We start from the raw sequence: 12795 nt of genomic DNA, 5'->3' as shown, positions 1-12795 counted from the left end.
AGGCCTGTACTAGCCTGTTCCTTAATGCTTTTGATTGAGTGTTCATATAACAAGCTGCAATAATAACGTTCTGAACGTTGTTCTCTCCTGCCCTACCACGAAGGAAAAAAAATGTTCCAGGGCTATGATTTCATAGTTTAGCCCTCCTGATTTAATCTGTTGGCTGCAGGTGACCCGAGGCTGCGCCTGACATGTACCTGTTTTATTAACATCAATCCATGCAACAGTTGTAAGGCTGATCAGTGCTGCTATCCTATCTAATATTTCCTAATGGATGGCTAAGCCAGACCTAATATCTTGTCGTCCTAGTGTACCCTGTCAGCTGTCACAAGGGCGGGGGCAGGGGTGAAAGTAAATTAATTAAAGGATTTACTGGGTACGCGGGAGTCCTGAGCAGGGGCATGGCCTCAACCGGAAGAGGTGGGGCCTTTAAATCACGCCCAGAGCTACCAGCTGCAGAGGTGGCTGGGAGCCCCGGGGCTCAGGGGTGATTTAAAGGGCCCGGGGCTCTGGCCGCCGCTACCGCAGGAGCTCCAGGCCCTTTAAATCGCCGACAGAGCCCGGCCACTGCTACCCCAGGGCTCCGGCAGCAGGGCTCAGGAGGCGATTTAAAGGGCCCTGGGCTCCAGCTGCTGCAGGGAGCCCCGGGCTCTTTAAATCACCAGCCTGGGGAAGCCGGTCTGGTCCAGCTTACTTTCAGCTCTGGGTGGGGGGCTTGCAGGAGAATAAAGGAAAATGACATGGGAACCCCTTTAAAAACCCTTTCTGTAAAGAAGGAAGGGCAGGATGTTATTAATATCAGTGGAGGCTCTTACCCCTATCAGGAGGTCTAATCCAATAACCTTCAGTTCCGGCACAATGTAAATGGCATGATTTGTGAGTGATTTCTTTGCCTCCCCCTTTGGAACTCCAAATACCTATGCTCTTTAGGCTGTGACGTGACCAGGCCCTGCGAACAATCTCTCTGTTTTGGACAACATGGAACCTGTGGTCTTTTTTCCCCTTTAACATTTTGAAGACAATTCTGTTCACCAGCTTTTCAGACGGAGTTCAAGTTATGAGTGTCGGTTCAGTCCCTGTAGGCCACTATCCTCTGATCCTACTGAGGAATACCAAAAGAAACTACACCATCTGCTCAAGAAACTCCCAGCTACAGTACGGGAACAAATCTACATGGACACACCCCCAGAACCCTGACCAGGGGTATTCTATCTGCTAGCAACAGTCAAGGTACCCTGGGGGAAGGAGAGGTGGAACGCTTTTGGGGTGGAATTCAGTCCCCATGTATTTTTTTTGGGGGGGGAGACTTCTCCCCAAAGTTCCCAGAAGGTGGTAGATCGGAAATCTCACCCAATTGTTTCAGAAGGCGGGGGTTGGGAACAACCTCACTTTCTTGTGCTTTTGGAAGAGGGATATGTATGGAAAACGTCTCATGGGCAGATGAGTGGAACACACCCCTCCCCCATACACGCACGCTTTGGAGGAGAGGGTGGTGGGGTACTGCATCACCCCCAGATTTTTTGAAGGGTGAAGAACCCCACGGTAAAACCCGAAGGAGGCAGGGGTCCTGTGGAAGAAATCGCAGGTGATGGTACAGTTAAAGTCTGTATCCTACTTAGGGTGACCAGATGTCCTGATTTTATAGGGACGGTCCCGATTTTTGGGTCTTTTTCTTACATAGGCTCCTATTACCCTCTACCCCCTGTCCTGATTTTTCACATTTGCTGTCTGGTCACCCTAATCCTACTGCATATGCACAAGGGGGGTGAGGGTGAATTCAGATGGCACAGACAGCCTCAACTCCAGAGCTTCCTAACTTTTCAGCGCCTGACTTTGCAACCTCAATGCTCCTTGCACGTGGCGCTTGTTTGTGCCTGGGCTAGTTACAGGTCGCCAGCCAGGCTGGGTGGATAAAGCGGGCAAGGGAGTTGAACTACAGCTCCCAGAAGGCTTTGAAGGACGGCCTCGCGGAGGAGCCAATCAGAGCATCGCCGCGGGCGGGGCTGACCCTTAAAAGCCACGTGTCGGAAGCGCTTCGCTCTTTTCCTTGGCAGTCACCGGCTGGGTGCGCTCGGGTAAGGCCCGGGGGGCGTTTGCAATCCGTCGCCATCCTCTCTTCCCCGGGGGCGCCTGGGGGCTCTGCCCCCTGCCAGCTGACCTGGAGCGGCTCAGGTTTCCGGGGGGGCGGGCTGGGCTGTAATATTTTGTAGGAGTTGGAAATACAAAGGGTCCCGGCCTGGGCCTCCCCGCGGGATGGGGCTCGCTGAGGCTACGGGCTGGATTCCCACCTGGCCCGGAGGGGGGAGGGCGAAGCGCTGATCCTGCAGGGGGTAGGGCCCTGCGTGGGTACAAAACGTGTGTATCCGCATCTGAGCCGTAAAAATGGCCTGTGGATTTGCATGGTTTTGCTTACCCTGGCCGGGCTGCGGCTCCGAAACACCCCCCTGGGTCCCTCCACCTGCCCTGGGCTGGGGGTCAGGGGGCTGCTCGGGCCCTCCCGCCCAGGACAGGTGGAGGGTCTTCACCAATAGGGTGACCAGTTGTCCCGATTTTGGGGTCTTTTTCTTATATAGGTTCCTATTACCCACCCCCGTCCCGATTTTTTTTGCTGTCTGGTCACCCCAGTACCACTATTTCCTCAACCTGCCCGCCTGGCTCTTGCCGTCAGAGCCCTGCGTGGATATAAAGCGGAGGCCCCGGGGATTTGCAGGGCTCTACAGCTGGGAAAACTTCAAGGTCTGTTTAGCAGTAAATCCGGGGAGGCTCTGAGCTGGGAGAGGCTCTGTTGTGGGTGGGAGTGGGACCATGAAGGAGAGCACCTCACTATGTGCCTTAAAGGGTCTCCTGTATTTGTTCCTTAATTTGTAATGAAAGCAATATCTATAATTTTTTACTGTTATGAATGATGTGGCAAGCCCGGAGGTAGCACTGCCCTGGGGTCTAGCCCACTAGCCTGCGAAAGCGGCAACTGATCAGCTAAACAGCCTGTTTGTAAAGACTGATGCCCAGCTATGTGTGTGGGGGGGTTGTGCCCAGGAATGAAACGTTGCAGGAAGCTGTGTGGGACTGTGTGTTTGTCCAGAAGCGCCTCTGGTGTCTGGCGGAGTGGAAAAGGGGGTGGTAGTGAGTAAGGTGTTTCACTAGGTGGGTGAGTTTTGCGCATGGCAATGATTTAGGGCCCGATTCTGCACTCAGTGGCTTTACACTACTGTGATTCAACTGGCTTTAATGTGATGTAAGCAGAATTGGGGCCAGTCCGCTTTGGCTAATGCCCAATTGTTAACTAGCTCTGATGCTTGGTAGTAAACCCAGGAGGAGTTAAATGCTGCATTATTGATATGAAGGCCCCATGCCGGACTTGAGTCCCTGCAGCCTGGGGAGTGGGGGAAGCTGGCATAGGGAGTGGTGTTTAGGTTAGACAGGCTTGTCTGGAGACAGGTCCTTACTTGCATCTGAAGAAGTGAGGTTCTTACCCACGAAAGCTTATGCTCCCAATACTTCTGTTAGTCTTAAAGGTGCCACAGGACCCTCTGTTGCTGTCTGCATTTTAGTCTTTCAGGGGAGAAGAAGAGGAGGGTCCATAAAATGGAGAAGTATAAATGCTAAAGCATTTAAAAGGTGAAAGAGAGATTCCCCTTACCCCCATAAAAGCAAAATCTCTACTATTTCAAGTGTAGCAAAATCACTAAGCCTGTAACAGCATCTGCTTCCCAGACTTGTGCAGATCCTGCACAGGGTATGGGGTGGCTTAAATCTCCAAGTGGAAAGCCTCAATTTAAATAATTGATTTTAATAATCTTTTCCATTTGTATTTCAGTTAAATTTCTACAGAATGTGTCTTTCTCATGGGTTGATATAACCATTAAAACAAGTTGATCTAAAACTAAATAGAGCCTTTACACTAGACTTGGTACATCTTTTTGCTACCTAGGAGGGTGCACTATAACTATACACCTGTATTGAAGCTATTATGTAGCTGAATATTCTTAAATTATCATTAATTTACATTTTTCATATGTTATATCATTCACCATTTTCTATGGATTATTTACTAGAGATCAATTTTTATCCTCTCTGATCCTGCCGTTCCTTTCTTCCAGATCTCGCCTGGTATCTGTGCGTGGGCTGGGACGGAGCCGTGAGATGCTGGAGCCACTGAAGCATGAGCCTGGCATTGCTCACTTGCTTTCCCCGCAGGGTAAGTGGCTTGCTGTACACCCTTGTTCTGTTGAGTCTTTTAAAAGCTGCTGCGGGGGGGGGCTTCTCTTGGTCAGCATGTAAACTGAGCAGCATAGTTAAGGAAGCCAACAGTGATTGGCCATGCTTTGTTTGCCCTTTCTCCCCCCCCCCAAAGCCTTCTGAAGTTCCCACGGCCCTATCGAAGCTGCGTCTGTCTCTCTGGTGTAGCTGACGTGGTCAAAAAGGAGCCAAAAGTGACCTGTTTTCCTCGACGGTCGCTGTTCAGTTTGTTCCACTGTAACTGTCCAGCAACATTTCAGGAAAATACATGCGCCAGGAGTGTCTATGCACAGGCTTTGCCTGGCCCGGAGGTGTCTAGGGATGGGCGAGCGGCCTCTATCTAGCTACAGAGGACTGTTTATTTTCAGGTTTCCCTGTTGGGAAGGGGGTGGTTCTAGAGGCCCTTGGCATTCATAAAACTTGTTTATAGATTCAGCCTGAAATGGTTGGCCCCATCCTCTGGAAGAGAACCTGCTGTTGAATGCCATGTGGTTATCAGGTGTGCTTTTGAAAGGGGAGCAGAGAAGGATATTCTTTGCTTTGCTTCCTCTTAAGAGGCTGTTTCCTGTTCCAGTAGCACTTAGTGCCCATAAGACTGAGATTGTGGTGGGCTAATGGGCTGTTGGTTTTTTTTTTTCCTCCCTCTTCAGATGAGGAGCTGGTGCCCCTGTCCTGGAGATTGCCTGCTTTCACCCGCGGCGGAGTCCGGCAGGTGAGTGCGAGATGTTGCTCTACTCAGCCCATAAGCAGGAGTGACCATCTGTTGCAGAGAAGGCAGGTCTGTGGGGGATTAAAGGCAAAATACCACTTGCTGTGGTTTGCAACTAGCTGATGTTCTGGTGACCTTTTCTCTCTCACCTTCAGGATAAAAGTTGGTGGCGTTGTCCCCATTTTACAGATATGGAAACTGGCACAAACAGTGGCAGGAACTTGCCCAAGCTTGGCCAGCGGTGGGAATAGAACCCAGGTCTCCTGAGTCGCAGTCCAGTGCTTTGTCCACTACCTTTGCCACGTTACCTATCCTCTAATCTCCCCATCCCTCCAGCAGCTGTAACAAGCCTCGCTGAATGAGTGTTGAGCATTTGGCGTGCATGTAAAACCAAGAGCTGTGGCTCCGTGAAATAGCCACAGGGTCTCCAACTACATGCAAGAACAAGGAGGAGAGACTTTGGCAGTAAAGCCCCGTGTGCCGATGGCTGTCACTCGCCTCTCCTATAAGCTTTCACTTGCAGGGCATTGGCTTCTTTGATGTGGTGCCCTTGTTTAGAGGCCCTTAGTTGCATGAGTTCCTAGTTCTCTGGCATCTGCAGCCCTGTTTTTCGCTGGCTGTAAGGATGGTGCAAATCTGTTTCCTAGGGCCCGTCTGGAGGCGCCCTTCAGAACCAGAGCAGTTGCTGAGATCTCTCGCCTGCTGGATGGAATGAAGTAGGCACACAGCAGCTATCCTGCAAGGTGAGATTGACGACTCCATTAAGTGCAGCCTCCTTCACCTCCAGATCCCTTTCCCATCAGATCTGAACACCGATCTCATGGTCAAAAAAGGAGGCAGAGTAAAATGCAAGTTGGTCTCATTCTCTCTGCTAGAACAGTCCTGCACTGAGAGGGGCTGGCTTGGAACACAGCCACTGATCTGCAAAGCACTGGGTGAAATGTAAGTCTGTATAGTTTAAGGGGGAGTGGGGGGGGGGTTGGTAAATATCTTAAACTGCTCAATGCAACTTTCTTTTGGAGTGTGCTAGTAAAGCAAGGCCAGAAGGGATCATTAGATCATGCTTCCCCTCCCCTCTTTGAATTTCAGAGGTGCCGGTGTTTTGGCTGTATTCCTGCTGATTTGGTGCATTCTTCTATACATAAAGGCCTGTGCACTTCTGATCCGATTCCAGTTCCATGTTTGCCTTTTGCAGGGATCTCTCGCTAAATGGAAGAGGCTGATGCTGCCAAGGGGAACTAATGGACTGGCCAGTCCGTCTTACCACCTAGCGGAACGTGATCATGTCTCCCAAGGGGCTGGAACTCCGGAAAGACCCATGGATGGGCAAAGTAAGCTTCCAAATAACTGAGCTAAAGAGCCATTGAGCTAGTAATTCTCATGTTTGACAACCCTGACCAACTCTCCAGGGTGACTAACTCAATGGAATCTGATTTGACTCTGAACTGGCATTAAAACATGACACACACCCCATATAGGAAATGGCAACCGCTTCAGAAACCTTGATCGTTAACTTGCCTCCTGGGGTTGATGTCCCTGGGACTTGTGGCAACTTAAATGTCCTTAACTGTCACCATCTGACCAGTACAAGGACTTCGGATGAATCCGTAGACAGATTCCAGGTAGAGTCTTGGGAGCCGTAGGACAAATCCTCAGCTGATGTAAAACAGCTTAGCACTATTGACGTTCATGTCACTACGTTTCCACCAGCCGAGGATCTGGCCCCATAGCTCGGGGAGTAGGATTGCTCTACTCAGAGCAGCTGGTGGCTGCTTTACAATGATCCGGAAGAGTCTTTTTACCGGCTATACTTAACTGAAGGGTGATTTCCCCTGACACGTGCTGAAGGCTCTGGCACTGGGGGAGGTGGGTTTTTTCTTTCTGCAACCATAAGAGCTAGAAATGTCACTCTGACTAGCTTGGTTTCTGCAGAAACTGAGTCTAACTGGAAGTGCAGGTGCAATGTACAACCACAGACAGACCTCTGCTTAACTCTGCCTGGTCAGTGATGACTCCTTTTAAATGGTGACTGTTGGATGAATCCTGCGGATATGGGGCTGAGGCCAGGAACCCGTCGTTAACAGAATAGGGGGGCTCTGTTTAAAATGGCTACTTGGTGTAGATGGGTCTAGCAGCGAGTCGGGCTGCACGCTTCACTCCATCGCTACCTTGATTTTATTTATTTTTCAGATCAAAGTGGAACATAGAGCCAAGAAACTTCAGCTGGGACTGGACTGTTCCCTCCAACTTTCAATCCCTCTTAAAAGCGACGTTTCTTCTTCCCAAAGAGAACGCTGTCCTGCATAGAAAATCTCTGTTCCTCTTCCCTTCTCTCTGTCTGCAAGCTCCACGGGGCAGGGGCCCATCCCTTCTCTTGCATATGAAAATCACCTAGCACTACTCTCCCATCATGGGAAATTGTTTACAGGTTCAACTGCATCTGTAGAAATACACAACACAAGGACTGTCCTTTCCAGAGTTTGCGTTCTTAGTAAAAACTCCCCTGTATAGGGAATCTGGAAATAAAACATCAGGAAATAAGTGCAGCAGTCAAAGAAGCTTTTGCCTCAGACTTTTCTGTTCATACTTTTAGTTGGTAATTAAATAAACTGACTGGCCTATGGTCTGATTTCTGTTCTCAGCTCTGCTGCTGGGTGAGCTAGACATGTGGTTCCCAACCTTTTTGGCCTCCGGACCCATTTGTAAATGTTATGGCCTGTTGTGACCCAGTAAATAGTCTGGGGGTGGAAGCCCTGGAGTGGTTTTGGTGAGATCCTGTCCCCCCAGGGGGGTTGGGTCCTGCCTGGCCCTCACCCCACGCTGGCAGCTCCTATGCTGTGGGGCTGGCTGGGTTTGGCTCTAGAGTGGAGTTGTAAGCTGACTCTGGGGATTGCAGTACCACTCACTTAAACTTGGCCCACGTGGATTCCTGTTGTCATGACGTCTGGGCCAAAGGTGAGCAGCGCTGGGACCCCAGAGGTTGCACTGTGTGGTGCTGGGAAGTGATCCCAGCCAGCCCTGTGGGACACCAGCTCCCACACGACCCTTTGAAACAGTCTGGTGACCCAATTTTGGGTGCCAACCCATGGATTGAGAAACATGAGCCGGGAAAGTCACTATGCTTCTGTGCCTCAGTTTCCCAAGCTAAAATATTTCTCTTTTGTAAAGCATGTTGAGATCTAATAAAGAAAAGGTTTATGTAAGCTAGGCATTCCCCCATTAGAGAGTAATCTGAATGGTAGACAGTTGAGATAATTGCATTAAGGTTTTTCTGCCCTTGTAGTCGGCCTAGGTGACCCTTACTTCACTAGCAGGTACATTGAAATGAGAATGTGGGGAAGAAGGCAACCACCGATTGTCACACAGGGTGCTTTACTATTGCTATTGATTTTACATGCTCAGATACCCTGGTGATGGGCAGCAGAATAAAACCTTAGGTTAAGATAATAGTGAGACAGGAAATTTTGTCCATCACTAGGTAAACCCCAACACCCCCACCCACTCTTCATCCATGCTACACACCCACCCCAGTTGTGTCTGTTTGTAAAAGCCTCAACACAGGGGTGGGGGCCACTTACCACCTTTCCCAAGCCTGTGGATGTGGGCTGCATTTTCCCCTCAACATCTAAACCGTGGGTGGGAAGGATTTCACACACTCCCCCAAATTGCATGAGGAGACACGTTTTTCCTCCCCTCCCCTTGTTACAATCCTGGAGATGGGGCCACATGCCCCTTGCAGGAAGCCTGAGGCCGAGGTGGTTTCTTCCCTGAAAATACTGCTGAGGCAGTTTCCACCCTGAAAGAGCGGGTGGAATCAGCATTTCCCACCCAAGGAAGTCTGGGAGGGCTGCATTTCCCCCCAGCCCCATACGCATGGGTGCAGGATCTGTGGTTCTCCCCCTGAAAGCAGCAGGGAGACCATGTTTGCCTCCCTTTGCTGACCCTGTGGTACTCAAAGTGAAGCCATGAATTTAGATGCCTAAATATGGATTTGGAAGCCTAGATTCAGGCATCCATTTGCTGCAAAAAAAATCTCGGCCTAGAAATATCAAATGGGGACAAAGTGGGTTGTGGCTAAAGAAGGGGGAATGGGCCTCCAGTGGGAGACTTGCGTTCACTTCCCATTTCTGCCCTGTCTCATTGGGTGGCCCTTGCTACCATCTCTACAAAATGGATAAAGATTTTACATTATTTATTAAGAATTAACTTTATTATTTCCTAGGCAGGTGCGTTGAGAGCCTCAGCTGAAGCGTGAGGAAAGGAAAGGTTGATCTGTTGCATGAGAACTGCTGCCCGGGGAACCCTCCCGCCCCATGCTGTGCTTGAAGGATCTGCCTGTGTCCAGCGTTGTCAGCCCTTTGCTCAGCCTTCCCTCGTTGCAAAGGCCTTTGTAATAAAAGAACCGCTCCTGATGCTATCGGGTGACGGGAAGCAGGTGTGGAGGCAGAACAGCGTCTATTACAGACACTCCATGAGGTGCTCTGCCCCCCGCCCCAGCTCCATCCTTCCTGCTCCCAAGGAGCAGAAAGGGGAGAGCTGCAAACCAACATACAGGAAAGTAACCCTGTCTGTTCCCCTCCTTTGTACCCTGCCCTTTCTGCAGTTAAATCTGGGGGACTGAGAGCATTTAACATGAATTCCTTACTGCCCATGCTGGGGCCAGCCAGTTTGGTTGGTGGGGGTGGCTACAGAAGGCCCGCCCACTAAGCTGAGGGAGGGGCCACAGAAGAGGCCAGAACAAAACTGATTATGAACAATAGGGATGGGGGTGCAGGTCATAGGGTCAAATCAAGGATCCAGAGGGTGACACTGAGCAGAGATCCCCAGACAGTGCCCAGTGATCTGAGTAGGAGCCTAGGGTCAGTGGATGCTGCCCAGAGGATGGGTACATGAACAGACAAGGGACTAGAAAAAAAAACCCACAGTCAAAGGGGACGCCCCCCATCTAACTTGCTGGACTGATGGAGGGCTGCCTTGGCCAATGCAAGGAGGAGAGGGTGCCAGGCCAGCCCTGTAGGCTGAAATCCCTTATCCACAGATAAGCTACATCGGTAGCAGGGCAGATTTCCCCCACCCCCACCAAAGTGTCCCCACCCTGAGCGGGGGAGCGTAGTCTCCATGGCTCATTTTGTACATAGCCGCCTCTCCATTGCCACTGCCTGCGAGGGGGGCTTGTTAGCAGCGTCAGAGATGTTTAGGAGCCTGGAACACTTGTTCATGAGGAACGTGCTGGAGAGCCCACAGCTCATATCAGATGGAAGCAACTTCTAGCACCCAGGCAGGGCCGGCTCTGGGATTTTTGCCGCCCCAAGCAAAAAAAATTGTGGCCGCCTCCCAGCCCCGCCCCAACTCTGCCCCTTCCGAACCCCTTCCCCAAATCCCTGGCCCCGCCTCCCCCCCCCACGACCTCCCGCCCTAGCTCACCTCCGCTCCGCCTGCACCCCCGGGCGAGGGAGGGCGGAGAAGCGGAGCAGCGGAGCGGAGATGAGCTAGGGTGGGGGGGCGCAGGAAGTAACGGGGCAGGGTAGAGGAACCGCCAGGGCCGGCTCTAGGGTTTTTGCTGCCCGAAGCAAAAAAATGTTGGCGGCCCCTCCCCTTTTTTTTGGCTTTTACACATGTTTGCATACTGGGGAAATAATCGCAGAATATAATCACACATCAGCATGTTTAGTTGACGCTGTTGCTGCAAATTTCAGAGCAGAAACTCCAAGGAAAATCTTTAGTTCCTCTTTGAGCTGAAATAAAACAGTGCAATTAGTCAAACTGATCTTGGGAGTTGCTTGCAGGCTGATACGAACATCTGGTAAATCAAAACTGTTAAAACTCAGTGATCTTTCACTTGTTAAACACCATGTGTCGCTTACTCTGAAGGAAAAAAAAAAAGGAAAAAGGCTCATAGAAAATTAAATTGCTCCAGGAAAAAAAAAAAAATCCAACTCCCCCAAGGAACAGGAAGTGAGATACTTTATTGCTATACATTGATCTGTCAATGCCACTCACGGAAAGTCTGAGCAATCAAGCTGCAGCAAACTTATGATGGTTACAGATATCTAACCAATGTTGAAATTAGTGGAGTTGAAAAGGAGGGACGGCTGCAACACCTCTTTCTGCTGTCAGCATGTGAGAGGAGGCCAGGCTGGGAAACAAGGCTGAAATTGACCATGTGCCAAGAAGGAGAGTTGAGCAAGGAAAACCCACAGTAACATTCAACCTTAAACCGGAAAGGGGAAAAAGGCAAGGGCGGGGGAGAAGAGGAAGGTGAAGGAGTGTGTGTGTGTGTGTGTGTGTACGTACATTAGCCAGGTCCAGGGTCTGCTAGAGCCTGTCCTAAAAGGCTCTGCTGCCACCGGAGAAACTCTGGGGGAAGTGGAGAGAAGCAAGGACAGCCAGCAACCGCCCGGCTCCATGGAAGGGAGCACATCAGCTGGGGAAGAGGAGAGCGGGCGTGGGGAAAGCACCGCGCTCCCTTTGCAAGTTCCTAGAGGTTTCAGATCCTCCTTGTGCTCCAGTTCGCCCGGGGCGGGGGACAAAGCCCCGCAGCAGGATCCCGGAGCAGCCTCCTCCTGCAGCCGGGTGGGGAAGAGCCAGTGGGAGATTAACAACGCGCGTGTCCGAGTCCGAGGCAGGAGGAGGTGACATCGCCCGGCCGCCGCATGGTATTTATTGTCCACAGGCTGGAGTGCAGCCCTGAAGCCCGCAGCAGCTGGTCTCGGAGGAGCCGGACCTGGTGATCGAAGTTTCCGGCCGGCAGATCCGAGCCCACAAGTCGGTGCTGGCGGCCAAGTCCCCGGACATCCTGCGGGTGAAGGGGGTGAGCTACTGGGGACTGCGCCTGCTCATGACATGGCCGGCATGGGCGACGTGCGCCACGACAACCTGGCCGAGGTGGTGAGCGGCGCCCCCGTGCTGCAGATGCCCTGTGCTCTGCACTGCACGGCTGAGGCCATGCGGGCCCAGCTGCCTCCACAACTGCTACCATCTGCTGTGCCGCCCCTGGGAATGTGCCGCCCCAAGCAGGTGCTTGTTTTGCTGGTGCCTAGAGCCAGTCCTGGGTGGCGCACTCAGGGGAGCAGGCGGAGGCAGAGCGGAGGCGAGCTGGGGCAGCGGGGGCACTTTTTGTCCATGCCACGGAGTCGGTGCCTATGATGGCCGGCGCCAGAATGCCACCCCTAGAAATGTGCTGCCCCAAGCACCTGCTTGTTTAGCTGATGCCTAGAGCCGGCCCTGCACCCAGGACAGCCCTGGAGTAAGTTGGGTGCCACTCCTACAAACTTCCGTGGCGAATGCATCCACTTCAGCCTTAGGCCTGGTCGGCACTAGACATGGTTGGCCACAGAGGGAAAATGCAGCATATATCGCAAAGTGGTGCTTTCGCCAGCATAGCTTATACCAGTTCCCTGAACAAAATAAACTATCCCAGCTGTGACGAAGTGGGGTTTTATTCATCTTGCTCTGTTGCATGAGAGTCTTACTGTTATACTAATACTGTGTGTACCTTAGTTTCCCTGTGGACTGCACGAATACTTAGGTGGTGGGAATTGGGGGGGGTGATTTTGCTGAGGCCCTCAGGACCAGTGAGACTGCCCAGCTGTTTGCACCTAGGTAACCTGAGTCCCCGGAGGGGGGATGCGACCAGGTGACACCTTTTGCCCAGGAAGCGAGACAAAGAGAAGGAGGAGGAGCATCAAGGGGGATGTCGGAGGTCAGAGGTCTGTTACCTCTGTTCCCCTAAAAACCAAACCAGAGTCACACTTGTATTAGTTGTATTACGATGCCGCTGTTGGGTCAGATAGAAAAGAGATGGAGCTTATTCAGACACGCACACGTTCGCCGCATTCAGACCCTCC

The 12795-nt window shown here is 51.6% G+C and overlaps 2 long non-coding RNA genes and 3 other non-coding genes across 6 annotated transcripts; all 5 read left to right on the top strand.

Annotated features, from left to right (window-relative positions):
- The first annotated feature begins 2005 nt into the window (after positions 1 to 2005).
- LOC117868385 lies at positions 2006 to 7571 on the top strand. Of its 2 annotated transcripts, none has more exons than XR_004643622.1 (6): positions 2006 to 2075; positions 4101 to 4198; positions 4890 to 4951; positions 5596 to 5691; positions 6144 to 6279; positions 7139 to 7571. It is a non-coding gene; the product is annotated as an uncharacterized LOC117868385 (long non-coding RNA). The 2 variants fall into 2 exon arrangements; XR_004643623.1 differs by having other exon boundaries at positions 4890 to 5017.
- LOC117868451 lies at positions 4368 to 4511 on the top strand. Its single transcript, XR_004643634.1, has one exon. It is a non-coding gene; the product is annotated as a small nucleolar RNA SNORA16B/SNORA16A family (small nucleolar RNA).
- Positions 5327 to 5459, top strand: LOC117868452. Its single transcript, XR_004643635.1, has one exon. It is a non-coding gene; the product is annotated as a small nucleolar RNA SNORA44 (small nucleolar RNA).
- LOC117868458 lies at positions 6946 to 7017 on the top strand. The gene has a single exon (XR_004643641.1). It is a non-coding gene; the product is annotated as a small nucleolar RNA SNORD99 (small nucleolar RNA).
- Positions 7572 to 10653: 3082 nt separating the features above from the next.
- LOC117868252 lies at positions 10654 to 12398 on the top strand. The gene is made up of 2 exons (XR_004643594.1): positions 10654 to 11206; positions 11622 to 12398. It is a non-coding gene; the product is annotated as an uncharacterized LOC117868252 (long non-coding RNA).
- The last annotated feature ends 397 nt before the right edge of the window (positions 12399 to 12795 follow it).

Source organism: Trachemys scripta, chromosome 20, assembly GCF_013100865.1.
Source record: "Trachemys scripta elegans isolate TJP31775 chromosome 20, CAS_Tse_1.0, whole genome shotgun sequence".
Classification (NCBI taxonomy): domain Eukaryota; kingdom Metazoa; phylum Chordata; order Testudines; family Emydidae; genus Trachemys; species Trachemys scripta.
This window is presented reverse-complemented; position numbering and strand designations above follow the sequence as displayed.